Genomic DNA, 24,338 nt, shown 5'->3' with positions numbered 1-24,338 from the left:
CAGATGTCTTTCCACAGATTTAGTTAAATTCCTTCATTTGCTCATATTTTAAGAAATGTATCTTATAAACTAATACCATTTTTGAACTATGTATAAGTGTTAGAGGATCTTCTATCATATGAAAATAGCTGCTGTAGCCCCTTAAATTCAGTCATGCAAATTGTGTAAAAGGTTATTTGTTTGCTGATAGGCAGCTGAGATTCCTCAGCATCATGTTACTTTAGTTGAAAAAAGTACATTTGTTGCAGCTGTAGAATAGAAAGGAGTATTTACTTACTTGCACTTACAGTGTAGCATTTGTCTGAGTTATGACAACTTAGGCAGAAAATTAAAATTCTCATCATTTCATATTAGAGCAATGGAATGCATCATCCTCTTGTGTACAGCTTGTAAGTGTTGTGTGGTGGAAAGTTCATTCTAATACAAAACACAATAAAATCTAACAGTTTACATGAGTGCACTCCTTTTGTGGCTACGTACAAATGAACGTCAGCTCTGTTGTAGTGATGGTGAGCTCCAACTACATCATAAGAAAAAAAAACATACTGATAAAGTTTGTACAGCCCCCTCTGTAGCAAGGGGTGGGAGGTTGGAGTAATGGTTAAGGTGCTTACCTTAGCAACACAAGGTGCAGGGTTTGATTCTCACATTGGATAATTGGCTAGGCTTAAAATGGCTGATGAGGGCAATTAGCCTAGTACTAACCTATGAACTGTTTATCTTGCCAGACATCTTATCTGCAGATCTCTGTGTTAAACTCCTGCATTGTATGAACTCACATGGCTACTAGTGCCTTTGTCCAATGTGTTGTGACTGTCCCTCATCACCAGCGGCAGAAGTTTAATTTTTATGCCAATTGTGTCTACATTGTAATGAACTATCTCACAGAAAGCCCAGTGTTAAAAACTGCATACTGTACTGCACATTCAGACATTGGGCAAATCACTGTCACTTTACAAAATAAGTTTGCAAATAGTGTTTGCCCCAGGCATTCTGCTTCCTATCAAAACATATGAAGACAGAAAAAGTGATACAACTAAGAAAAAAATCAAAACTAAAAAAAAAAAAAAAAAAAAAAAAAAAAAAAATATTTACTTAATCAGCTGGGTACATGAACTGGTCCTTCTCCAACCCTTTGCAGACATCATTTAGGCCTAAACGGCAGGACTAATTGTAACATGTGTATGTGTATATATATATATATATATATATATATATATATATATATATATATGTATATATGAGCAATTTAGATATAACCAGTTTATGACGATAGGAAGTACTGCCAGCCATGCCAGGAGAAGTGGGCAGTGAATGTATAATGTATGCCAGAACAGCTAGCTGGTATTTTGTAAAGAAATATATGTCATTTGTGTATCAAACTTATTTGTACAGAACAGACGTTTGTGTTTAAAAATGTATTTAAAAAGTTTCTTGTGTTAAATGTTTCAACGGTGCTTCCTGTTAGAAAGCATATGTACATGCATTATTGTAACTGAATTAAATGTACATGTTTCAGCAGAGGATACTGACAAAGCAGAGGTTAATCACAATCCAGCTGCAGCAAACATTAAAATATGTCTGAAATTAAATTAACTTGAGTTAGGCCATAAACATGTTATCCCACAGTTTTGAAGGGAGCCAGAGACGATTTCTGTGCTAGAAAATAGGTTGCAGCATCTGTAGAAAGAGTGAAATGGTTTTATGACTTCTAGCAGTTACCCCACAACTGAGCAAATCTCTGTGTATGGTAACATATAGGTGCTAAAAATCCTGTCAGCTTCTAGTGCTGGTGACTTTGGGACTGTGATGTCTTTGTGTAATCAACTCTGAAAGAATATTTAGATAATATATTGAGAAGCCTCTCAGTCATATTGAATGTTCTTCATTCTGTCTTGGATCTGACAAAAATGACTACTCACCCAAATCATCTTGCCTTGCTCTACTCAGTAAGTAACTTAACAAGGGTGCAGTAATTCTCTTTAGATTAGTCAGTAAAATATAGTGAGATTAGAAGTACTGTTTTTCTATAACTTTGTAAAACTTTTCATCAGTGTTATTTTTAATATTCCCTGTGACTTAAACTCTGATGTTGCCTGTAAAACTATGTTGAGTATTTCCTTGTTCTTTTATTATGTATTATTAAATATATTTAAACTTTTCATTGTGGCTGGTCTTTTTAGAGAATATTTAAGCATTGAGAGTATTTGCATATATTTATTTGGTGATAATTCTAGCCACTCCTGAAAGCCTAGCTGTTTGTTTAACATTACCATTTATACTAATATTAATTTCATTAAGTATAATTGGGTACCTTGCAAGACCCTTGAGTAGCTGGCTTTGTAGTGCTTGGTGGCAGTGATAACTACCCTAGTCAGGGTGTGTGCAGATCAAATCTCAAAGTGTGTGTATGTCAGCCACTTGGAGCAGAGACATGAAGCACTGGTTTCACAGAGAGAGTGGTAGAGGAATTGGCTTTGGAACTTGGTTGAAGACTTAACTCTGCATCTGTACCAGTGGGGAGTCTTATTGGGGACTTGAAGGGAGACAGACAGAGACCCCGATACCCTGGACTGAGTGTGTGCACTATGTGCTCTCAAGGGAAATTCTACTTGATGCAGAGAGGTCTGCATTTGGAAATACTGAGTGTATCCATCTGTATTCCAAGTGAATGTCCCTCTCCAGTGTCAGTGGTGAGAATTCAGGCTCCTTGATTACTGGCCCAGTGTGAGGATATCACATATATAGCCAGTGCTGGGCATTGCATATTGGTGGCAGTGGTGGCTGTCACATATTGGTGAGCAGTAGTATGGATATTCAACTTCTGTAGCCTGTAAGCAGTTATCAGTAAAGGTGTGCATTCTCTCAGCAGCCAAACAGCAAGCATTCAGAGTTTCATATCACAGTGTTTTTTATTTCTTTTTTGCTAGTTTAATTTAGTCAGGGAGAGCAGGCAAGGATGTCAGCAGAGGATTATGGCAAGCTGACAAAGAGCAAGTTGGCCATGGTATGCAAAGCCAAAGCACTGGTGTATAACAGGAAATTATTTCAGCCTTAGTCATAGTTCAGACCAGCATCCAGGAGTTTAACCAGTCTGGTGATGGGAATTTGCAGCCCTCAGAAATACGACAGTTCAACTTTTCCTCAGAGGACTTAAAATTCCGTCAGGAGTTAAAAAGACTTAAACTGGAGGCCAAACATTTGGAATTAGAATCAGCAGAAAGTCTGTGAAATTTTGAGGTAGAAGTAGAATTAGCATAGTGACTACCATGTTCATAGTTTCATAGGTAGGTACTAGGCTATCGGCCCAAGGGCCTAAGTAAGTCTAGCCAACAAAGTTCCCTGGCTTACGCCAACCCAAGAAAGTTAATCTCCTGTGCCCCTGTCGAGCAGAGCCATAGATGTGATCCCTGGGGTGTATTTCCTATTTCCCATCCACTCATCAAGATTTTTCTTGAAGAGTGTTGATGAGGAACTTTGCTTGACATAGATGAGTAGCTTGTTCCAGAGTATGGGAAGTCTCTGGGACAAGAATCTATCCCTCCAGCAAGTCCTGTTTATTGTGGTGACAGGGTTTAGGTCCCTAGAGTGTGAAGCTCAGAGGGATTGGGATTTCTTTAGGTGTAGCATGTCCAACAGCTCTGGGTTTGACATAGCTTTATATGTTAAGCAGAGATCACTTTGGAGTAGACGATATGCTACAGAGTAAAGCTGGAGTTTTTTGAGATAATTAGTGTAGGGCATCTGTTTTAAGCCAGTAATTCTCTTTGTGAGGTACTTCTGTGGCCTTTCCAGCTGCTGCAGATGTCTTGTGAGGTGCATTCCAAAAGGGGTGTTGTACTCTATAATGGGTCTAATGAGTGTTGAGTAGAGGGGAACAATGACCTCTTTTTTCCTGGATGAGAACCCTTTTGTGATGAGGTGTGCCATGTAGAAGGATTTCCTGACTACTGTGGCAATGTGATTATCAAAGGAGAGACTACTGTCCACCTGGGTCCCAAGGTCTCTTATCACACATTCGGTGTTAAGAAGACTGCCGCCTATGTGGTAGTTCATGCGTACAGAGTTTTTACCAAAGGGGATAACAATGCCCTTTTTGGCATTGAGCTTGAGGCCATGGCTCTGACACCAGGCATCTGTCTCAGTGAGGCCTGTCTGTAGGATGTCCACATCATTTGGGGACTCGACTATAGCTCCTAGTTTGCAGTCATCTGTGAACTTCATTAGCCAGAGGCCTTCTGTGTTAGCCTGTACTTCAGAGAAGTAGATACCAAACAGGAGAGGTCCCAGAACTGACCCTGTGGTACTCCACTTGTCACTGGTTTGAAGTCAGATTTGGAGTCTGCAACTTTTACAGTGCTGATTCTGTCAGTGAGCCAGTTGACAAACATTTTGTGATGTAAGGATTTATACCTAGTTTAGTGAGTTTAGCTATAATTCCAGAATGGGGGATGGTGTTGAAAGCCTTTGCGAGGTCAAAACAGGCTGTGTGAACCACCTTACCCTCGTCTATGGCTTTGGTGACTGCCTCAAAGAAGTCAACCAGGTTCAGGAGGCAAGATCTGCCTTTCACAAACCCAAACTGGGTGGGATCCAGAGTTTGGAGATTGCCAATGTCTTTGTTTATGAGTAACATGATGATACATTCGGAGGCTGAAGAAAATAAAAAGCAGCATCAACATGCAGAGGAGATATTGACTCTTCACCAGGGTCACGGAGGTAATGGTGAAGGGAATAATTGAATCCCAGAAGCAATAATGGGTACCAAACTATCACCATATGTTATATCCCATCTTAGTGGATAGAAAGCAGGCTAGTACTAAGAGAGACACAGCCTCTGGCATAACCATTGTGAAGCCTACAGTGATTAAAGAGGAACATTACTTGCTTGGGAAGTCCATTCCAGTCAGAGCTTTAGGAGGGACCCCATTTAAAATGCCTTTAGCCAGGGTTTACCATGACTGGGAGGATGGAAAAGGAAGCAAGCAAGCAGGTGTGTTTGAGGATATCCCTGCAGATGTCTTGATAAGGGAATGATTTTGATAATGCAGTACCTTGTACGATCTATGCAATCATGGCCAAATAATCACCCCTGCCATGGCTCAAACCCAGGCCCTTGTCAACTACAGCATAGTACATTAGCCCACTGGGCCACTCAGCTCTAAAATAGTTGCCTAATTTCCCTTCCCTGTATTCAAACCCCACACCTACTGCACATAAGTCCGTGACTCTAACCACTTGGCTACATGGATATAAAAGCTCCACTTGTATCAAGATTATATCACTCCAGATGAGATTCAAACCCACACTCCCTGGCTTAGGAGACCAATGCCTTACCCATTAGGCCACTTGGGTGTGACTCCTCAAAGGTAAGAATCAGTACCGTGAGTTTGTGAGGTAAGCACCTTAACCATTATGCCAACACATAACCCAACACATAAGCTTGTGAGCATGCAGTTACATGCAGTCAGGCTTGGAGACAGGCATGTGGGTCTGGTAGCCAAGGGGAGACCCAGACACTCTTCAAAACAATGCTTCCACATGTATGGCAAGGTGCAAAGGCCAAAATCAAATCCAAGAAACAATAAAAATGGCCAGCACTTCATGTGTGAGGTTCAAATGATTTAGAAATATTTATTGAGCATCAAATTATATGTCATCACAAAATGAGAACAATACAGACCGGTTTCAGCATACTAGCCGATAGTAATGTTTGTTGTAAACACCCCCAATTTAACGCCATGTTGCATGACTCTAGCTGCCACCCTAAACATATATGTAACATTCCTTAAGTCCCAGTTTTTATATATTCATAGAATTTGTTCATCTGATCAAGCTTTAGAACAACAGCAAAGAGAAATGGTTACCAGATTTTGTCATAGGATATATAATAAGAATTATATAACCCAAACCAGTAATTTTGTACAAAATCAAGGCAGGTCTCAACTATTACATTACAAAAATATGGAATCTAGTGAGACTGTTATCAGACTGATTACTAGTTACAGTTGTAATACATCTTTGTTTATTGATTTAATACAAAACACTGGAATATTTTACTGTCTGATTACAAGTTATGCAATATTTTTACATCTAGGTGTCTCTTTTTATTTAAAAGATGCAAAATGTTGCAGGGGGTGTCTGTTTAATTATTATAAAAAGAAATCTAGTTACACTATCCCACATCAAACTGTGATTGGTTGGGGTATTCTGATGGGTTGTGTCCCATGTGGCCATTGTTCATTGTGTAAATTTGTTTTGAAGAGTAAATAGTTCACCAGTATTAACACTTCTAAAGTCTATGACATTAATGAATTTGGCAACTGTAGTACGGATTGGATTATATATTTAACTACATGTACGTGTTCTGGTTTTTATGTGGGACAAACTTCATATCCTTTTAGAATGAGTATTACAGAACATCTGAGTGACATTAGGAACATATTTCTGACATACTGAAAATGTGACATTAAAACATTGCAACCAGATATTCTAGTCTACCTAACTAATCATTCTGTATTGTACTATGTACAATATATACATTGATGTCACCTTAATGTTCATCTTATATGTGTTTGCCTTGACCTGTACACTGTTATTGTGGGTATACACTTTTCTATACTAATTCCCCCGGATTCTGCAAGCCTTACATGGTGTGCAGGATTAGTGCAGGAGCTCTAGCAGGCAATATGTCTGCCATGCGATTCAGGGTTAGCCTGCAGGGGTGTGCACGAGCACTCCTGCATTAGTCCTGCACGGACTAAGCCACTGTATACAAATTACCCCATTTGCAGGAGAAATCCATGAAAATGAGGTGAATTTGTGATCCAGGAAGCTGGAAACTGGCTGTGCAGGACTAGTGTAATCTGCAGAAATGTACTTGGTTAGTAACCGAGTACTTTTCTGCCAAATCCAAAACGGAGCAGTGACAGCTCCAAATAAAGGCTACATATCAGTCAGGAAGCATGCCAATGGCCAAGTATAAGGCCATTGGCATTGAAAACAGCTTAAAAAAAATCAAATTTTATTTTTTTTTAACAGATTTTTGGCTGTTTAAGCGTATGGCAGCAGCGTGCAAACAGGATCGGGGGGGGGGGGGATAAGAAAATAAACCTAAAATAAGCATTCTAACTAAAATCACTATTCTGCCATTAAAGTCAATGACAGGCAGAAGACAACATGGCCAGTGAGTAGTGGCTGCTATGGGGGAGGCTCAGTGTGAGACATGTAACTATGCATTATCCTATGCAAATGAGGGGAAGGATAGTGAATCCCAGTTTCCCCAGCATGCTAGTCAGGTCCCAACAGTGTAAGAGCAGGAATAGCTTGGTCCAAGCCTAGGAGTTAGCTGACATCATGGGGCTCAGGTTTGCTCCTAGCTTAGCACAGCTAAGCAAGGGAGTATGTCTCAGTCTGCCTAGCACTCTTTACATTGCATAAGCGGGTGTGGATATTGTGCACTGGGTTTTAAAGAAATAAAAAAGGTAAATCAGGAAATAGCAGCTCTGTGCACATTTAAGCACTGTGTTTGTGAGGCATGCCCCTGGGCTTAAACAAGAAGGCAATGGGAAAGGAAAACAGCAGTAGGAAGTTAATCAAGGAGAACTAGCATAGCTGGCAGGTGAAATTTATCAGAATCAGCCAATTACACAGGCAGCAAACCAGCCCAGCCCAGAACACTACTATAAACTATGCAAACACCTTCCCCTATGGTTTTTCCCATACTCTACACCACCAGTGTATACAAGCAGGGAACTTATAACAAACAAAACTACAAAATGATAGGGGCTGCAGCAGGCAACATACAACATGTGCAAGAGGCTGATGGTGGTGAGGATGTGAATGCTGCCGATCAACCCACATTGAGGAGATGGAGAAGAGTGTACAGACCCAGGGTAACCTACCAGGGGCTACATGAGCTGAAGATAGTGGAGCACTAGAGGGTGGACATGGACCTCCTACAGCAAGTTGTTGAGCTGTGCCAGCCACGCCTGACACACAGAACTGACGGAGGGGAGCCCATCCCAGTGGATACCAAGGTATGTGTAGGCCTAGGAATACTAGGCACAGGTACCTCCCAAAGCTCAACTGGGGATATCATGGGGATCTCACAGGCATCAGCATCCAGAGTATTCCACCAGTTCCTGGATGCCATGTCAGCACATGCCAGTGAACACGTTTATTTCCTCAACACCTGTGAGGTGTTGGCCAGCTATATGCGTCTCTTCCACCAAATAGCAGAATACCCTGAGGTAGTGGGTGCTATAGACTGCATGCACATTTGCATCAAAGCACCACTCGGTGATCAGGGTAGGGCCTACATCAACCGCAGGGGCCTCCCCTCCATCAACTGCCAAGTCGTGTGCGATGCCCAGGGCATTATAATGAATGTGTGTGCTGGCTGCCCTGGAAGCTATCATGATTCCCACATTTGGCATCTGACGCAGCTGTACTAGAGATTTGTCAATGGGGACATCCCCTATGGTCACCTAGTGGGGGATGCTGGTTACACATTGGAGCCATGGCTGATGACACCCATCAGGAATGCACACACACATGAACAAAAACGCCATAATGAGACACATGCACAGATAAGACTTATAATTTAGCATATGTTTGGGATGCTCAAGTCACGGTTCCATTGTCTGCACACATCCGGTGGAGCATAGCAGTACTCACCAGCTACATGTACTCAAATTGTTATGGTATGTGCCATGCTACACAATATGATCCTGTGGAAACAGCTACAACAGGAGCAGTACGGGGCAGGGCCACACAGCCTCCCACCAGGGCCAAGGCCTGCAAAGGCACAGAGTGACTCGGAGGAGGAACAACCTGAACCTGCCCCAGTAGGCAGATGGAGGTGTGACCAGTATGCCCTGGCCTTGGTAAAGAGGCAACACATAGCACATACACTGATACAGTAGGGACCCAGGGAATGACACATCTCTCTGACTCACACATACAATAAAAGGGGTGCCAAACATGACACTACCTGTGCTTAACCATGTATAGGGAGTGTACTATGTGCATCCAACATAGGCAGCCCTCTAGCACCATCCTCAATCCTGGCACACCCACAAGGTAAGTAAATCAACCTACCAATTGCCAAATGGAGTAGAATGTGTTGTTACCTGTATCTATGGTATGGATGTGAGCATGCAAGGGAATTGGGTGGCTGAATGTTATGGCAGCAGATAGTAGACACCCGTAGTGACACCATAAGATCTGTAACACATACTGGAGTCACCATAGTAGCCAGTACTACACAGGATGACAAAACCCACTGCAGGAAATGTGCTGGGCAACATGTGTATCCATATGACTCACACATGCCAGTCAGGGAGGTTCACATACCCAACGACAATCTCAGCCAGCAGGACAGATGTTGAAAAACCCAAACAGAGCCTGTGCTATGGCCTCCGAATGATGCCTATGGGTAACCTCCCCCCCCAGGCCTACACAGACAGACTACAGCAGGTCAGGCAGTAGGATGTTAGTTCTGTAGGGTAGGAAGTCAGACACTAATGTGTAGGGCAACCAAAGCTAAGACCTGTAGTACACTGTTATGCCTCTAGTCAGTATGATAGGTTAGAATACAGAATGAAATGGAGTGCCTGACGTACCAGTACAGTCATAGCAAATGTGTGCAAGTGCCAGGTGTGCCTGCCCATCCTATGTAGACATGTAGAAACAGTCAGGTGTGCCCCTACCCCCAATCCAGCGTAGAAATGTAGTAACAGGTGTGTCCCCCCTGCCAATCCTGTGTAGAAATGTAGAAACAGTCAAGTGTGTCCCCCCAAAATTCCATGTAGAAATGTAGTAACAGTCAGATGTGCCCCCCCACTTCTATCTAGACATGTGGAAACAGACAGGTCTGCCCCTTCCCGCAATCCAGTGTAGAAATGTAGTAACAGTCAGGTGTGCTCCCTCACTTCTCTGTAGACATGTGGAAACAGACAGGTCTGCCCCTTGCCCCAATCCTGTGTAGAAATGTAGTAACATGTATAAGTAGGTATAATATGAGTGGAGCACAGATGCCCAGAGGTGGCCAAGGTAGCAGTACCAGAGATGGCCAAGGTACCAGGATAGGTTGTAGCATTTGCACAATGTGCAGGTCTGTGTGTGTTAGGATGGTGTGCGTTTCATAATGTGTGAGTGGTCAGTATGTATGCATGTTGAGGTAAGACCTGGTGGCCATTGCCCACTACTGCTGATGACAGGGACAAGTCCTCACAAATGCAGTGCCAAAGACAATCCCCACCAGTGTAACACATGCTAGCAGTAAGCCATTGTAAATGTATGGGGGTAGTATGTGTTACCATCTGAAAGATTGACATGGCATGGCTGTTGGGCTAGATATACAAGCAGTGCACAAGGGAAAGTACCCCAGACATACAGTATATATTGTGTCACTGTGAAATGGAGACACCCTTGGAAATGTACACAGGTATGCATCACAGTAATTGGACCTGTAGTAGTGGAAACTGGTGATGTCTGCCCGAACACTTGCAGATCACAAAGGAGGCACAACCGATGTATTGGGAATCAGCTGATGTACCTGCACATGCCAGCATAACTGGAATGCCCCATGCATATTTGTGTGTCACATGCAAGCAGTGTCCATAGCACACTCTCACCCAGCTTAGCTCATGCAAACACCACCCACAGGCACCTCTCTGGTCATATCCCTGCTGTGGGGAATGGGTACAGTAAGACCCCACCTGTATATGGCAATAGCAGAAGACGCATGCAGTGCAGGTGTCCCATGCAGGTGTGACCCTAGTTGTAGGTAGCACCCTGCCAGCATCTACACCACCTGATCAAGACAGATAGAAGGTATTGGCATGAACACCTGTCACACCTACCCTGTCATCCCAGGGGAATATACTGTATGGTGGTCTGGGACTGTAGGACTGACAGAATGCATCGGCCTGCCACATTTGGCCTGCAGCAACACCTAATGCCCCACAGGTTTCTGCCAAAGGCCTCTGTCTTACACATACTGCCAATGCATGTTTTGTCATGGACACCCAAATAACACCATAAAACACACCACATAAGCCATATGCAAGGCCATGTGGACAAACCACAGTAACATGCCCACCATGTCCCACTGCATGAACTGTGGACCAGGGAAAGTATCAGAGAATGTATGCATAATGCATGGAAGAGGTTAGACTAATGGGGGGGGGGTGGGAGCATGGGCAGCAAGGAATGTGCAGGGTCCGACACCAAGCAGTGTGCACACATTATCCCTGGCTGCAAACACATAAATGGGTGGCTACACACCTGCCTGTACACCACAATAGGGTAAATGTCCTGACCCTTGGCTCCTGTCTCTGGCTAACCTGTGTGAATCTGTACAGTTGTGAGGCATTGCGACAGCAAGATAAGCCCATACTGTCATGTTGATGGGCATACAAGTATAGGACCCCCTGCCAGCACTGTACCAAGGTGCTGAACCGGATACACAAACCCAGCACCAAGTATCTGCAGCTCCCCCTACAGAATTATATATCTTACCATGAATACGTAGGTGTCTGCCCACAATACCGGACACAGCTCCAGTCACCCTTGTCCCCCAAGACATCACTGTGAGCAAGAATGTCCACCTGACAGTATATGAGGACAGAAAACATCACTGTGTATAACAGTACACATGTCTGCATATCTCTGCTAACAGCAATACCATGCAGCTGAATCAGGACAGACACAATCACTTACAGTACTACACTGCACTATGCCCTGCACAGTTTGTCCCCATATTACCAAATGATCGACAGATACCCTGCAGAAACAGTATGCTACCTGTAGGTGTACAACACAAAGATCTGCACTGCAGTACAAACTACCTGAAATCGATACACACATTCAATACAGAAGAGCATACTGGGCATGCTCACACACTCTTAGAGAAATGAAGGCAATGTCAGTCAGCAACATACTGAAAGGTCATACTAGGCTTGCTCATACACATAGACAAATAAAGGCCATGTCTGCAAACAGCAGTGGACCAGACATCTCTCTGGCAGTTGCAGATGCTAGTGCAGACACTCCTCAGTATGCACCACTCATGCTTTGCACACATAGTGGATAGAAATACAGACATATATCCATGGACAACACACTGTAATAAGCCAAAAGTGTACGTACATAGATGTGTGGAAGAGAGTGACTGTGACAAGGAGCCATCCAGGCCTGTCCCACCCAGCACACAGCCAAATGGCTACAACCACATGAGGTTCAGATGCCCCTCACTGTAGATACTAGCCAGTGGTACCTATCAGAATTACAGACTATATGGTGCATGTGCTAGCTGTGCAACATGACTGTAGTCATCTAGCAGCTGTATACACGTACCTGTGGAATATGACCCTGCGTCCCTGCGTGTGCCTGAATGTGGTGTGTCAACCTCTAGATGAATGAGTTATGGCCCATGCACACACACTGCCCTCCCCATAGCCCTACTATGACAAGCCTGCTGAGGTCATCCACTGTGGAATACACCTTTGGGAAAGTTGTAGCCCAGTAACCTCCATGGTGTGTCCTATAACTGTGTACTGCTGTAGTGTGATAAACTAGTTAGGTAGGAGTTCCAATTCCAGACATGGCAAGTGCGGGTGTCCTGTCTGTGTTGAGAGCAATGCTTTTTAGGCTAGTCACACTCCCTACAATTCAAATGCCCTACTCTGGCAAGGCTGCTGATGTCATCCACCTTGAAATACACCTTTGGGAAAGTTGTAGCCCAGTAATCTCCAGTAGTTACATGTTATACCAATCTACATGGCTGTTAACATCCACATTCTCAGGCTTGGTCCACATGTCTTGCACTAAGGGGTTCTGTGTATACCTCTGGACTGTCCAAAGTGTGTCAGACTGTCCACATATATTAGCCAATATATCTGCTGTAGTCCAGAGGAGCATTACATGGTAGCAGTGGTACTGTCCTATTATGTCCTTAGGATGTTTGTCAGTAGCCAATGGCGCACATAATAAAGCAAATGTGACCTCCCTCACACACCATGTCTACGCTGCCTTAAGGTATCTGGATGTACATTACCATACAATCCACCTTGGGTAATTGCAAGCCTACCTCCGCCTGCCATACAGACTGTTCTGTTTGTCAGTGTGATTGTGATAGTGCCAGTTATGCCTTGTTATGTAACAGTTACATCCCATTGTGCCATCTGAGGTCTTTACCCCCTAGGGATTGTGTACAGAGTGTAGATAGAGGCTGCTGAACTATACATCTGCATTACTTACTGTTGATTGTTTGGTATCCTGTGGCCCAGTCTGTCTTTACTATTGTACTACTTGAAGGCCTTGGCCTGGACAGCAACATTTGTAAACCTTTCCAGACTACTGTATTAGTATAACTGTTTCACCGATGCATTACTCTGTTTATATGGATGGCAGTGTTTAAACAGCTATGTAACATGGCATATACAACTGTAATAGTACACAAATAAAGCTTTCCCATTTATGCAAACCTGTGTGTGGTGTAATATCCTTTGACATTTCTGTGGGTATATGTTGCAGGCAACGATTGTCATTTGTATGGGTGGCTCATACAGTGTCCAGTTGTTAAGGTGTTAACTGTAGGCATAGTGGCTGTTCCATATTGTGTGCAGCTTCTACATATGTATCTTACTATACATATCTCTGCGTGTGTATGTCTAGTTACATATATATCTTTATATATGTATATATATATATATATATATATATATATATATATATATATATATATATATATAGATATGTATATGTATATCTGTATCTGCATATATTTATCTGTGTATATGTATATCTGTGTATATGTATCCTAGGGATGTGGATAGCTTACACATTGTACATTACTTATGGGAGCCAGACTGTACTGCATGATATGTTACCGATACCAGCCTGACATCATACAGGTGGGATGGGGTATTGTTAACATCTTGTGCCCATGTTGTTTCAGGTCCTGGTTATGGGATCAGCAACACTTGGTAGTGTATTGCAGGGTGGACGTGTTTGGCTGTGGGGGGTATACCTATTCGTACAAGACATATGTTGTTTGGGGCCTCTCAACCCCATTAATGGTGCATGTAGACATATATGCTTTTCTTATGTTCAATTTTTATCTACAGATGTATGTCTGTATATACCTATATAGATATATATATATATATATATATATATATATATATATATATATATCTGCTTACATATATATAACTACGCCGTATATACCTACATAGATATGTATCTCTGCTTACATATATATATATATATATATATATATATAAAACTTGCTGTATATATTTAGACATATAGATGTAGACATATATATCTATAGATGTATGCATTTGTATGTATATATGTTTATGTTATATATTATATATATATATATATATATATATATATATATATATATATATATGGGTCTAGGACTATTCACTGAAAGCACATTTCACTGAAACTCAAATGACTGTGCACAAACCACTGAAAGCTCAATTCACTGAAAACAAAATTCACTGAAACACATTTCACTGAAAATTATATATGGCCTTTTCCCCACTGCAGTGTGACCCTGGAGTTGGTATATATAGTAAGGGGGGTGTAGGGGGTACAGCCCCCCACAGTTGGGGGTGTGGTTTCGATATATATTATGTTTAGGAAAGAGTAATTTATTGAAATTGCAATTATCCATGTATATAGTTCAAAATATTTAAAAAGGTGGGGGCTATGCCCCCCCTTACTATATATACTAACTCCAGGGTTGCACTCCAGTGGGGAAAAGACCATAAACCAAGGGGTGGCGTAAGCCACAAAATGATGGGCTAGGCTTGTAAATGCCCTGGGGCAGATAGCCTAGTATGAACCTATGAACCTATATATAAATTTCACTGAAATGGGTTTCAGTGAATTGAGCTTTCAGTGATTTGTCACAGTCAAATGTGTTTCAGTGAAATGTGCTTTCAGTGAATAGTCCTAGATCCATATACATATATATATATATATATATATATATATATATATATATATATGTGTGTGTGTGTGTGTGTGTGTGTATATATATATATATATATATATATATATATATATATAGATATGTTGTATCTGTTTAGATATTAATGCACACACACACACACACACACACACACACACACACACACACACACACACACACACACACACACACACCCCTACATCCACATGTTGGAATACATTCCCTGTACTGTTGAATGACTGGGCTGGATGATATGTTTGTGAAAACAACAGGGTTATGTATATCTGACATAGCTTAGTGGTAAATCATTTTAGCTATGTTGCGCAGGGTCCTGGGTTCAAGACTTGCAGAGGCTGTTTATTTTGTTGCTGGGCAGAACAAGGGCCGTTGGATACAGAGTGACTAAGGCACTTTTAAGCAGTTGTAAGTGGGTTTGCGCAGAGGTAAGCACCGCTGACTTCCAGTTACAGTTTCTTATATTGATTTAGCTTCTAAATTGCTTAACCATTGTAGGCATTGCTTACCCTTAAGCAAACAGGCTTAAACCCAGTTACTGCTGCTTAAAAGTGCTTACTCCCGCTTACACCCTCGCTAATTACTTTAAAAGAAAAGAAAAAAGGGTTTATAGGAAAGTAGTGAAAAAGGGGCACAAACAGGGAAAGACAGTAGAGAAAATAGCTAGGGATGTGCAGGAAGGGTGTTCATAGGTCCATAGGTTGGTACTAGTCTATCGGCCCTAGGGCCTATACAAGCCTAGCTATAACAATTCCCTGGATATTTCTTCCCACAATATTTACTTCTCTGGACCCCTGTCTAGCAGGGTGACTGACATGATTCCCTGGGTGAATTTCTTATCTCCCATCCAATCATCAAGGTTCCTTTTGAAGAGGGCCAAGGAGGCGCTCTACTTGACATGTATGGGCAGTCTATTCCAGAGTATGTAGAGTCTCTGGGTCAGGAACCTATCCCTCCAGCATGTTTTGTTCATTGTGATGACAAGGTTTAAATCCCTGGAGCGTGTGGCTCTGAGGGATTGGGATTTCTTTAAGTGGAGCATGTCCAACAGTTCAGGGTTTGACCTGGCCTTGTATGTTAAGCAGAGATCACCTCTGAGTAGAGGATATGCCATAGAGCATAGCTGGAGTTTTTTTAGATGGTCAGCATATGGCATCTGCTTTAGGCCTGTGATTTTCTTAGTGAGGTATTTCTGTGGCCTTTCCAGTTGTTTCAGATGTCTTGTGACGTACATACCAAACGGGGCATTATACTCTATAATGGATCTAATGAGGGATGAGTACAGTGGGACAATGACCTCCTTTTTTCTGGATGAGAAGCCTTTAGTGATGAGGTGTGCCACATAGAAGGATTTCCTGACTGTTGTGATGATGTGGTTATTGAAAGTGAGACCACTGTCCACCTGTGTCCCTAAGTCTCTCATCACACTTTCAATGTTTAGCATACTGCCACCTATGTGGTAATTCATGGGTACATGTTTTTTCCAAAGGGGATAATTATACATTTCTTGACATTAAGCTTGAGCCCATGGCTCTGGCACCAGGCATCTGTTTTTATAAGGCCCTTTTGTAGAATATCCACATCATTTGTGGATTCAATAATGGCTCCCAGTTTGCAGTCATCTGTGAACTTTGTTAGCCAGAGTCCCTTAGTGTTGGCCTGTGAAGTAGATACCAAACAACAGTGGTCACAGGACTGAACCCTGAGGTACTCCACTTGTCACTTGTCTGGAGCTGGATTTGTGTGGGGAAGGTCCATAGCTGCCTATTTCTTCTACAGCAACAGCTGTGCATTTACACTGAACTTGGAGATAAATTTGGACACTCAAACCACTGGGAGCGGGTGAAGACAACAATAATAAGCTGTGATGCCAATTAGACCAGATTACATGTGTCCAGTGGACACCTGTGTGAAATGGACAGCTATGTATGGGGTGAGATTTTTTTTTGGGAACTGATTGCCATTTTTTTTATCAGGTGAGAGTGGGATGTTGGGGAAGGATAGTAGGTATATTTTGGGAGGTAGATTGGATAGGTTAACAGACAAGACAAGACGCATGCAGGGGCAGTATGTGACACATGTGAGAGCTAAACACCTTGATGGGGAGGGGGTGTTGGGAAATTGGAAGCCCATGAGCCCCATAGTGGACACAGTGTGACTGAGGTCCCCACCCATGGGCAGTCACCACTGCACCTTCATAGCCCTGAATGTGAATGTGCTGAGGGCTGAGTCGCTGAGCCAGGCTGACCCTCTAATTGTGACACGTGGCCCTCGAGCTGGTGTAGCAGATCACCAAATTGCTGGTTGAGCTCACTATGCACCATCACCCAGACCTGGTGACGGGTGACAGGTTCCTGTCAACGCCCACGCCCACTCCCAGGGGGGGCAAGTCCCATCCCATGAGGTGGTTCCACCTGAAGGTGGCGCAGGGCCAACAGACAGGGAGGTCCTAGGTTGGGCCCCAGACATGCTGGTGCCGGGTGCCACGGCCTGCTGAGGTGGGACTGGTGGGTCAGCTGGGACCGGCCTTCCCAAAAGTGCTGTAGTGTTTAGATTTCATCATCATGTGTGGGTTAGTAATAGTTAACACATTCCAGGGTTAGGTATAGCAGCATGCATAGATATTCCTTTTATCCCAGAGACCAGATACGGAACAGTTGCATAGCAAACAGAACATATGCATATATGGGACCACAGTGGTAATAAGAACAACATGCAGGTACATTGATGGCACCATGCCACCAATGTTGGAGTAATTCAATATAGCACATGCATGGGAACAATTAAAATATTTATCAAACAATTGGACATTATCAGAACATAGGTGTCATTACATACCAGTTGGGGTGGCTATGTTGATTATTGTGGGAGATATGGTGGGGGAGGGAGAAAGATGTCAATTAACAACTAGCATATTCCTGTAGTCCACATTACTTTCCTAGTCAGTGCTGTTGTCTGTACCTTACAAGTCTTACTACACTAACCTATAACCTTAGTTTGGACAGTGATATGGCTGTCATCGTTATACATGAACTGGTTTTACCGTATACACCTCTTACCTGACACACACATATACATGCTTTCCTACACAGTTATATTATGTAGCACAGTGTGGTGACAGTGATCATTGATACTTTATTATTCAGAGAAACTGCAACACTCACAATTCCCTACAATACCAGAGTAAACAGTACCAGTACAGGTTATAATGGTTTTTATTTCTCAGCACAGTGTTTGTATCTGACGTACCTGTGGGAGCAATGTTTGTTAGCACTACCTGACTGTTGCCATACAAAGCTCCAGATTACACATTAGTATTATGCACATACATCTAACTCTCTTACTGTACACTCTGTGGTCACAGCTTGACAACATGGGGTTGTAGATAGGACATACTTGGCTTATTACTCTCCTAACATTTCTGGGGGTTGCTACAGTGACAGGTTTGTTCTTATAGATGTTTGACAATCACTTGTATTCCCCATTTGCTGGGTAAACTTCTGGGATCATCCCACAGACTTACCAGGGGGACAGGGGGACAGGCAGCAGATATGGGCCCATATACTGGACATTCTGGTCTCATCTGTACATTTGTGGGGTTTGATTCTATATGCAGCCTACTTCTACTCCCAGGATTCAAATCATGGCTGTGTCTGCTACAACTTAAACACTGTCCATCACAGTTGTGTCTGCTATATAGATATTGCTGGATATGTCCTATCTGCTTTCTGTCTTATTAATCCCCAGTGCTTTTGCATTTTGACCTTGTATTACAACACTCTTATACAGATTTCCTAGACAGTTATATTTTGTAGGACAGTGTGGATGACAGTGATGTGTAATACCTCATTATTCAGAGCAACTGCATCAGTCACAATGCCATACAATACCAGTGTAAACAGTACCAGTACAGGGTATCATTATTGTATTTCTGGGCACAGTGATGGTATCTGACAGACCTGTGGGAGAAATGTTTGTTAGCACTACCTGAATGTTCCCCCACACAGTACCATGATCCACATTACAATTATGCACGTACATTTCACTCTGTTACTGTACACACTCTGGCCACAGCTTGACAAGTTGGGGTATAAATGGGACATATGTGGCTTTGTAGTCTCATAAGGCTTTGGGGAGTTGCTAGTGTGCCAGCTTTGTTCTCATAGATGTGTGTCAATCATTTGTATTTCCTGTTTGCTGCCTATACGTCTGGGATCATCCCATTGATTTCCCATGGGGACAGGTTGATAGGTAACAGATTTGGGCCACTTTACTGGACATTCTGGACATATCTGTACAGTTGTGGGGTATGATTCTGTATGTAGACTACTACCACTGGCAGTATTCGAACCATGGCTGTGTGTGCTAAAAAAAAACAACAGTTCACATCCCAGTTGCATATGCTATTCATGTTTTGTTGTCTGCATTTTCTCTGTTTTCTGTCTATGTGTTTCCCAGTTGTACTAAATGGCCTCTGGGGATTACACCAGTCATATACAGGCATTCCTATGCATTCAATTTATGGTGCGCGGTGTGGGTAACAGTGCTTAATACAGCAGTACTATTACATGCTTGCAAGTCTACATTACCATATGATACCAGAGTATACACATGCAGTCCAGCAGTTAGACCTTTATTGTCAGGCTATTACGCTTTTATTTAAATATAAACTATATGAGACTGCAATATTTGCCTTGAATAATACAGGTTTTATACAGGCAATTAATTTACTACTACTTTTAGTTTTATTTCCTGTGAGAGTAAATGCATGAGTATTACTGACCTGCCTCGCATCACAGCCTCACCAGGTAACTGATGTGGGCCTCCTGGTTAGCGGCCCACTCCATAGCAGCTGTGGGGGACAGAAGAGGAATGTTTAGCCATACCTATCCATGATATACATGTGCTGACAACTATTACACACATAGTGGGGTGATACTTACACACAACGGGAACATCCCCTGCTGCTCTAGCCTCTTGGATCCACTGGTCCAAGAGGTCCCCTTTACACTCCTTCAGGTCAGCATGGTGATGCCTGACCTGCTCACCAGTTTGGGGTATGCCAGTGCCACTGGTGAGGTCATGGGCGAGATGGTCCCAGGCCTCCGCCTAATATTGGGAGCCCTGGTACTGGCCCTGCAGCAGTCTCTGATGATGGTCTTTGACAAGGAGTCCTACCATGACTCTGGACTCCTGGATGCACCAGCGCTGCACCTGAAAGTGCACACCTTCTCCCCTTCCTAACATCATGCCTGCAAGGGAAAGCTACAACCAGTTATGAGATGTATTCCCGCCTCTTGGGTTTAAGTAGGGACGATTTCCCACACTTTTCCGTGATTGGCCGGTTTTGCAAAGGCTAGGCAATGGGCAAACCTGCTTGCCTAGTGTTGGCATTGTTTAAAGAGGTATACCTCTGGGCACACTGAGTTAGCTAGCCTACACATTGCTTACACCTCCTAAGCTGGCCTGTGCAATGCTTAGCATTGCTTACATTAGACTTTGCATTATAATTCCTTTTTGGCATTGAGTTATTATACATTACATCTTTTATGTATGCCTGGTATCCATGATTCATGTGTACCTACACTGTATGGGGTCCTTGTGTTTTATTGGGGACTTCAGCACTCTATTACAATTACACCTGACTTCTGGGCTTACTGCTGTACTCCAGTTCACATATTTATGTCATGTAGTGTGTTAAGGCACATATGTCTGTATATTGATTCCTTTCACAGGTTCAGTTTGATTTTACTATGGTGAAGACTTGTTTGTTGATACCTCATTCTTCTGTACTTCTGTGATGGCTTAGTGGTTACCTACTGTGACTATGGTGTATAGGATCCTGGGCTCAAGACCTGCATGGCTGTTTATTTTATTGATGGGCAGAACAAGGACTGTTGGATACAGAGTGATTAAGACACTTTTGAGCAGTTGTAAGCGGGTTTGCGCGGGTTTGCATGAGGGTAAGCAATGCTAACCTCCGGTTATGTATGCTTACAGAGAGTTAGCTTCAGAATTGCTTAACCTGTGTGTGCATTGCTTACCCCTGCGCAAACAGGCTTAAACCCACTTACTACTGTTTAAATATGCTTACTACTTCTTATTAGTGCTTAAACCTGCTTATTAGTGCTTTATTCATTATGATACTGACACCTCACATGTGCATTTACTGCAGTACTCCAGGTCATAAATATATGTTATTTAGTGGGTTATGCAACATAAATATTAGTCATAACGTGCTTTGCCATGGAAAATGGAATGTGCTACAGTGGGACTCAACCGGGAATGCATGATCGTAAGAAAAATACTCTGCCCACTACACTATTGCTATGCTGCTTTATTTGCATATATCTTCCTTGTTATCCTCTTCAGCCATTTAAGCTGCATTAACCATATCTAAGTGATGGGCACACCTGCGCACCTATGGTTAGCTTTAATCGGATTTAAAAAAAAAATGGGTTTGTTCATTTTATTTCTGTATACTTGCTGTTGTAAACAAGGGGGACTGTTGGTGGAGATATGTGGACACCTATGAGTGGTCTCTCTCATTTCTTAGCCTTTTCTGCTATTCTTCATTGCGGGGGCATGTTTATTCTGAGAGCTGGGCTCTTAGACACGCCCCCTGCACTCTTACACGCTCCGTGTAAGATTAGGACCTCAGGCCGCGTGCCTCATTAATATGCATGGCGCACTGCAGTCCTGCTCCTAAACGGCGGCTTCCATGCAGGACTAAGCTAGTCCTGTATGGAGGAATAGTAAATCAGGGGCATTGTCTTTGGTTTCCCTTAATTATGTAAAGTAATAGTGATGGTGAAGTCCCTTGTTTGTAAATCAGTTTTGTCCTAGGATTTCTAAAAGTGCTTTCCAATATTTCTGATAGAAAGATAGTTTGTTTTGGCTTCTTGTAATTAATTTGCTGGCTAATAAGTACTTTTTAGTCACATTTTCAATATGTTGTATACTATCTTTATGTAAATGTCTGTTTTACAGCTCTTTAAGAGTAGCTCTTGATTATTAGACAATTAAGCAATGACCAACGACGTGGTGTGGTATATTGAAGATTTACCCACTGTTGGTGTGATTAAATAAAGCCAACCGTGGGTAAATTTCAATATACCACAATCACAGTGTTGGTTATTGCTATTGTACAATGACATTATTTAAGAAAAAAAATACTTACTTTTCTTAAATAATGTCTTTGAATAGTGGCGCATTACTGTTCTGCCGCTGGTTGTGGTACACTGCTTCTTTGCATAAGGGACTTGCGTCCCACGCATACCCAGTACATCAATGCTTTGAAACAGAAGCAACGGAGAAAAGAAAGTCTCCATTGTTCCATTTTTTTTCTTTTTTTTTCTTTTTATCATTGTTAAAAAAATGTTTTGAGCACTTTATACCAACGGAATAAAGTCCGGGCGATCGGATCTTTTTCCGTTGGTATATTGTGGGATTTACAACCATCACACTGGCCAATCAGTGTGCACATTTTAGAATATTTATGGAGGGTCATTGTGTAATTCTGTGTAATTGTTACCCTAACATTGATGATTTATGTTATGTATATCGTATTTGGACGACTGAAACTTGATATTCCAAGTACCTTGTAAGTATATTTTCTGTGTCATTCTTTTCTTGTATTTAAATAGAAGAGAAATGTAATAAAAATTATATTTGAAAAAAAAAGAGCATATTTCCAGTGCTTTATATAAACATACTGTGAGATATCCTGCTGCACATTTTATGTTTGTTATGATTGATAAAATTCAGGGAGACAGGAATGATAAAGCAGGATGGCACAATGTTTTGGATAAAAAGGAGAAAAGGTATTAGACTATGTTTGTTATTCTCACCTGATCTAAATGAACACCTATAATTATCCAATGACAGTTTCTTTGTCAGTGTATGTGTTAGTATTCATTGAGTTATGTGACTTTATTATTTTTAAACACTGATGAAGGCCAGTATGCCAAAACTGGTTTGTGGTGTTCTCATCTTGTGGTGAGATATATTTTGAAGCTCAATAAATATTTCCAAATAATTTGAAACTCACACACTGAGTGCTGGATATGTTTGTTGTTTATTGGAGACCCAGACAGACCTCACACCTGAAGCCAAGGCTGGTGATGTGGCTATTTCAGGGAGGGAGCTGCTGATAAGTACTGATGTTCCTTTGGACAGAGTGACTGCAAGGGCAAAGGTGAGTGCTAGTACCCAGGCTGACAGTGAGGTACTACTGTCAGAGGATACCATACTTCCTGTGGAAAGAGAGCTGGGAAGAATGTCAAAAGTGGAGCTGAGACAGGCTGAGCTGTCAGACCCTACACTAAGAGGCTTGAGGGATGTAGCTAGGGAGGCACCTGATTCTCAAGAAAAAGGGGAGTCTGTAGACTTGAACAGAGGGCTACTGTATAGAGAGGGGACTCCTGAGGAAGGGCTAGAGGATGAGGTAATACAGCCATCACACAGTTAACCATCATCATTTTAGAAGGTGGAAGGAAATTGGAGTACTCATGGAAAACCTGTACAGATGCAGGGGGATTTTCAAATCTTTGTGTAGTTAGTAACCCAAAGGTAAGGAATGACCCCAGGGCCTAAAACAAAGAGAAAGTTGTTGTGTCTTTCAGCTTTTTTCCCAGTTAGGGGTCGCCACAGTGGAACTCCAGTCCGCTAATGATTGGCAGTAGATTTTTACGTGCCGAGTTGCTGGCCCTGACGCACAACCTTCAATGAAGGTACGCCCAGTCATGCATGTCTCCACACAGAAGACACTCTAGCTGAGAATCAAACAGGAAAACGTCTTACTGTGAGGCGACAATGCTACCGCAGCACCACCACCGCAGTAAAACAAAGAGAAAGTGATAAGATGAAAACTAGCCTGTTTGTTTAAGTAGTATGATGCTGTGAAGCTAACCCAGATTCTAAGCAAGTGACTGATGCTGGAGAATACCATACCTTAAAAAACGGCATGGTTCTCTGCTTACCATACCCAGCCACCCTGACATGTTTTACTAATTCAATAAACACTTCTAATTGGAACATTATGCCTGCTTACTAAGCGCTTGAAGGCTTTTCTGGCATTTCCATGTGACCAGTTTGTATTTAAAGTACATCTTTGAATCTCTGTAATCTTTAATGTCATGCTGCTTTGATCAGGACTGTCAAGTCTGGTGTTTTATCAGTGACTTCAGATTTGGTATTTTTCTTTGATATCAGCATAAAGCCAGATGCATGTTAAAGCAAAGAGTCCATTTGACAGGACAGTATTAGCTAACAAATACTATAATAACTCTCATAATTAAAGAAAAATAATTTTGATACTAGGTAT

The 24,338-nt window shown here is 42.2% G+C and overlaps 1 protein-coding gene across 2 annotated transcripts in view; it reads left to right on the top strand.

Annotated features, from left to right (window-relative positions):
- SLC4A4 (solute carrier family 4 member 4) overlaps window positions 1-24,338 on the top strand; it is a 1,959,050-nt gene that overhangs the window by 1,375,360 nt on the left and 559,352 nt on the right. The gene's annotated exons all lie outside the window — the stretch shown is intronic.

Source organism: Protopterus annectens, chromosome 2.part0 (assembly GCF_019279795.1).
Source record: "Protopterus annectens isolate FY-2018-M chromosome 2.part0, PAN1.0, whole genome shotgun sequence".
NCBI lineage: Eukaryota > Metazoa > Chordata > Ceratodontiformes > Protopteridae > Protopterus > Protopterus annectens.
Note: the sequence above shows the minus strand (reverse complement) of the source record. Positions and strands in the feature narration are given on the sequence as shown.